This window comes from Miscanthus floridulus, chromosome 8, assembly GCF_019320115.1.
Source record: "Miscanthus floridulus cultivar M001 chromosome 8, ASM1932011v1, whole genome shotgun sequence".
In the NCBI taxonomy this organism is placed as follows: domain Eukaryota; kingdom Viridiplantae; phylum Streptophyta; class Magnoliopsida; order Poales; family Poaceae; genus Miscanthus; species Miscanthus floridulus.
This window is the reverse complement of record NC_089587.1, coordinates 170,064,172-170,070,171: the sequence shown is the minus strand read 5'-3', so window position 1 is coordinate 170,070,171 and position 6,000 is coordinate 170,064,172.

Genomic DNA, 6,000 nt, shown 5'->3' with positions numbered 1-6,000 from the left:
TTAAGCCATTCTGTCTTACCATTTTTGTGTAGGCTGTTGTACTTACTAAAATGGTGTGAAATTTTTATGGTAGTCTACTTGGACCATGTAGGGTCTACTGTAATTTTTGTAGATTTAATGGTGTAGCTTTCACATGTGTTTACTATTTTCCCTAATTAATTAAATAAATTAAGAAAGGTATTAAAAGAAATGTTTTGGTGATGAACACCCTACTTTCTGGTGTGCTTGTGATATGTGTCATATGTCAGTAAAGTTGGTTTTGTCCAATTAAGTGTTTATATCATAAGTTAGTAATTAATTGTTTGCATTATGTCCCTCTGGACAGATCTGGGGACTTTGAAAAGTTCCCCATGATAATTTGGTTTTCTGTGATTGTAATGAATACAAAAGTTGTATATAATTTATGTGTCTAGCTCCTATCAAAATTTGAGGGCATTTGGCCCGGTAGTTTAGAAACTACAGCTGTTTAAAGTTAGGTTGCAGTTTTTGCTGATTCTCTGCCTTGTGAGGATAGACTTCTGTTGATTGATGAATTCGACCTGGTAAAGGTTTGAATCATGCTTTGAGGTCTGAAAATGTTTTGTAGACAATTTTATAAGCTTTCCAGATTGTCTTGTTGTATATCATTTGGATTTATAAATCTTCGGTTATGACTAGTTTATTGCACCGCTACATCGTATTCATGTTGCTGAAATACAAATGCTTGAAAGTATGTTGTTGCACGGTTCTCGTTGATTGCTTAGGGGTTAGCCTAACTTGAGAATATGCTTAGGTGCAGGTGCTAGGTCATTAACGGAAGATGAGCAATTATACCTTAGGTTGTATAAACGTGGTAAGTGAAAGTGATTTGAATAGGGCTTAAGTTAGAATGTGCAAACTACAGCGAACATGTGCATTCCCCGAGCATCCCCGACATTCGTACATGTGCATCCATGATATTTATCTTGCGCATTCATGCAATAGGTGTGCCAGAGGGAGTGACGTTGCTGGAGTTCGAGGGAGCCAACCAGGAGGAGGAACCCGAGGTGCAGGAAGCCGACGAAGCAGTCGCCGCGGAGGAATTGCCCGAGTGCCCTGACCACCAGCCTTCCTCGTTCCTGAAAGGCAAGCCCCGGAGCATATTAAGCCTCCTATGTTTTCACAAATACATTGAGTATCTTTTATTGTTGATGATGCATTAAGTATAGGAATTGGTTGGAACCAATTGCTGCATTATATATCCTTCCTTGTCCAGATATCGCACTGGAATCCTATTTAAGTTCAGGAACGGGTTAAATGCTTAGCCATGCTTAGTGCGGTAGAAGTCAGGTGATTTCCTGTCACCTGCGAGCTTTAGGATGAGGTGGATCACGGTTGGCTATATTTGCTATCGTGGAAAAGAACCATGTGAATAATGAATTAAGACCGGGCGGGGTCTTGTGTAGGTTTGAACATAGTGACTCCGTCTGAGTCGTTTAAGGACCGATACGCTGTACGTCCTCATGTCATGTTGAACGCAGCCTAACACTTAGCTGGCCGGATAAGTCGTTCCGACCGCGAAGCCTAGTAGCTCGGTTCAGGCTGGGAACGCGAGCAGTGGCGGCACTCTGGAGGTAGTAAGGATGTGCGGAGAGCCATTGGCATAAGTCCAAGGCGGGTTAGAGTCCCGAACAACCTTGGCAGAGTGGTTCTCTGAGAATGCCGATCTGTTCGGACCCGCGACTCCTGAATTGTACCAAAGGTGACTTGTTGCGACCCTGACGGGGGAAGCAGGGTTTGTGTTTAGGAATACCCCTCCAGCTGGATAGGAATCGATTCGAATCGCCGTCTCTCCCGGATAGTGAGAACTTGACTGAGCAGCGGCAACGTAGATTCAATTAATTTAACGATATGGTTAAATGGATGATGATAAGGTTGCCACAATGAATACCTGATATGGTTATTAATGTTTGCACCCTAATAAAATGATTGCTTAGTACAGGTGCTAATATAGATGACAGGTTAATGGCTAAAAAGTTACTGCTAGTTCAGGTTAAGAGTTGATCATTATTACTTATGCTTTTCTGCAAAAAGAAAGTGTCAGCCAGCTCCACTACATTAAGCTATGCATAATCCTTGGTGTCATTTGTTTGGTTTTCGACGGGTAAGTCTAGCTTAGTACATTCCCGTACTCAGGGTTTATTCCCTCTTGTTGCAGATGACCTCCTATATCAGGGATTCTGCAAGTATTGTCTCCACCCGGCGGGTGATGAGGACTAGATCATGGGCATGACCTCCTTTCTCTTATCTGAATGCTTTTGCGGTCTGTGATCAGCGAACCAGTATGTGTATTTGAACTCGGTGTGTGAGTTAAACTATTTGCTTCCGCATGTTTTATAAGACTCGTTTTGTAATAACAATGACTCTGTGATGATGTAATCTATTTGCGAACATCTGTGAAATGTTGTAACGTACGATATGTTATGTTGGATTACTGTGATCTTGGTTGTATGCAAGTTGGTTTGAAATCCTTCGAGATTTCAGTTGACTACCGGGTTTATATGGGCTCAAGTTCGAGAATTTGATCGTTCCGGCGATTGTTTTTGTACTTGTGCTCTTATAAATTGGTCGGTTCTGTGACATTGGGTTTCAAAACCGATTAGTGAAAACAACATAGCTTTCAAATGATTACATTAATATAAGTTCCAAATACATTGCTAGCATAAGTGACATCCTTTGATAAAAGCATATAGATGATAAATAAATATAGAGTCACCGAGCCCACCGACGGTTAGCCACCATCTTTAGGAGGCCGAGAACTTCACCTGCAACATGGTGGGATAAACTATGAGTACTCGAATGTACTCAGCTAGACTTACCCATCATAAACCAAAAATAAAGTGACACTAAGGAGTATGCCAGGCTTTATAGGTGGAGCTAGCTTGACAAAATTTTGCATAAAAGCCACTTGTTGAGCTATACATTTTTCAATTCGGTAACAAAGTTAATTATAGCTATTCATCTTTAGATTAGCAACTAACCTATGCCAAACATGTGGTATATCATTTAGTAGCATAACAATAGTAACCATAGCCGGTGTAATATTTTCATATTCATTAGAAGTTTCCCACTATCCGAGAGAGAGGACGATTCGAATCAATTTCAACCAGCTGGGAATTTATTCCTAACACAAACCAAGGTCTACCAGCCATGGTAGCCTTAGGTCACCTTTGGTACAACTTAGGTCCACATTTCGTGGGTTCACCTAGCGCGCACAATCTAGGACAACCAGCTGCCAGGACGTTCAGGTCCGACCTACCCTTGGGCTCATGTTTAGCTCCCCGCACATCCTTACTACCATCCAGAGTGCGCACTTTTACAGAATGGAGCCCAGCCTGAGTTGAGCTACTTGGCTTCATGGTCGAAATGAGTTATTCGACCTGCTAAGTGCTAGGCTTGCGTTCAATCTTGTCAGAAGTGCCAACAATGGTACGGTCCTTAATCAACACATGAGTCAACCTACACATAGAATCCGCTCGGCGTCCATTTACAATACCCAATGGTTCTTTTTCACGATAGCAAATATAGCCAACCGTGCTTCAGTATCCACCTATATCTCGTAGGTGATAGGAAATCACCCGACTTCTACCGGTCTAAGCATGGCTAAGCATATATTCGATCTTGGACCTACACAAGGTTAAAGATATATTTCTAGACAAGGAAATTATATGCATCAAGTGGTTCCAATCAACTCATATAACCTAATGCATCAAACATAAAGGACTCAAGTGATATTTATAAAAATATAGGAGGCTTAGAATGCTCTAGGGCTTGCCTATGATCCAACACTAGGTCAGTGTTTGTTAGATGACACTCGTTTGGCGAGCATCTCTCATCTCGGCACTTGTTTAGTCCTTTCATCTTTGGGATAGGTCCACCATACACCATCTTCGGGTATGACTCTAACATCATGCCCTTCACATGGTTCATCTAGTGTATCTAGATGAGATGCAAGATGCAAGTGCATGAATATGAAGAATGGTAATATGAGATGCATAACATAATAGCATTCAAGGCAAACATAAGATCATGCAAGACATAGGCACCTAGAGTTATTTAACTAAACATCACACAACTTATTATAGAGGGATAGCAAGCATATTAGGCATGGCACACAAGTGAACTTAAGTTAAGATATTGCACACATACATCGATCAAGAACTAACCAACATTTTTTGCCAAAACAAGAGCAAGCCAAAGCAATCACCTAGCACATGCATAGAAATCTACACAACGGTCACTTGTTTTGACCATAACTAGAGATCCAGACATCTAAAGAAAAAATGATCCTAGACTTTCTGGAAAGCTAATGAAATTGCCTACAATATTGTTATTATCACCAAAAGCTTATTCCAAAGCTAACCAGGTCAAAAATGCGAATGTTTCAGATCTGCACAGAACTAGGATAGAAAAGTAGTAGTAATTTCAACAATGCATAACTGGAGTTATGGACATCCAACAAGCATGAACCTTAACTTTATAGAAATATTATTAAATTATCTAAAACATGTTTATTATCCTCACATGGTGATTCCACCATTAACAAGGTCAATCAAGCACAATTGAGCACCTCTATCCAGACTTGGACAAATTCTGCCATGCAACTTCACAACCATATAATTGGTGCTCTACAACACCAAAAGGGGTGATATAGGATAATTTGGAAAGCTTAATGAAACAACTATAACTATTATACTATCACTAAGACATGATTTCATACTTAATTAGGTCAAACAATGCAATTCTTCAAGTCTACATAGAGCATAGACCAAACATGATAGATCATTTGTCAAATTCGTAACTCCTAAACTATTAGGCCTATGGTCATTAAATTTTAAAAAAAGCAAGATTATGAAATTAGCTACAACTTTTGTATTCACTACAACCACATAAAACATTATTTACACCACGAAAATAATTGCACAAGCAAAACTGCACATGCAGCCCAAATAGCAGTGGTACAATTATAGATAGAAAATTGATAGGAACTTCAGAGAAGCATAACTAGAGTTCTAGACCTCCAAAAAACATAATTCTTAACTTTTTGGAAAGATTATAAAGTTACCTATAACTTTATTATTATCATCTTAAGATGATTCTACAGATAATAAGGTCAATTAATCTAATGAATGCATCTCTGTCCAAAACATGGACAAAATCTGATATGCCACTTTAAGTAGCTATAACTAGAGTTATACATGTCCAATAAATGTGCTTCTAGAGTTTTTAGAAATACTAGCAAATTGTAAACAACTTTGTTATAAACACCTAGAGATAATTCTACTATTAAAAAGGCCCCACAGTACCAACAAGGAAACATTGTCTGGGTTTGGGCAGAAACAGCCACAGAAATTTAAGCAACTATAACTAAAAATCTACTTAACCAAAAATTATGCTTTTTATCTTTTTGAAAATATTAAGAACATAACTACAAGTCATTTATTGTCATCAAGGCATGATTCATAACTTAACTGAGCGAATTAATACAAACATGTAGGCCTATTTAGACTAGGAGCAAAGCAACATAGGACATTTGTTATTTTTATTGCTCTTAAACTATCAAGCATAAACTCCTGAAATTTTTGCCACAGCATACACATAGCATCAGTAGCCTACCATAAAAATTTCACATTTATTTGAGCACAAAAACTACAGTTATGAAAAAGACAATACATAAGTAGTATTAAAAACCTAACTGCATAAATTGATTTTTACAAAACAAACTTTAAACTAAATCTTGCCATATAATAAATCCATTGCATATATAATTTCATAAGGATTCCAAAATGTCCTCATTTACTATTTTTGGATTTTCTACAATTTACTATGATTTTCCAAAGTTTCAGCCAAATTAAATGCATAAACGAAAAATACAATTGCATCGAGCCCCTGAGTTTTTCCTAAATCAACCTGTAGTCTGCTGCACTATTCAACTAAGTCATGATTTCTGCACTTAGGCCCCTTCCTTTTCCCTTATTTGAG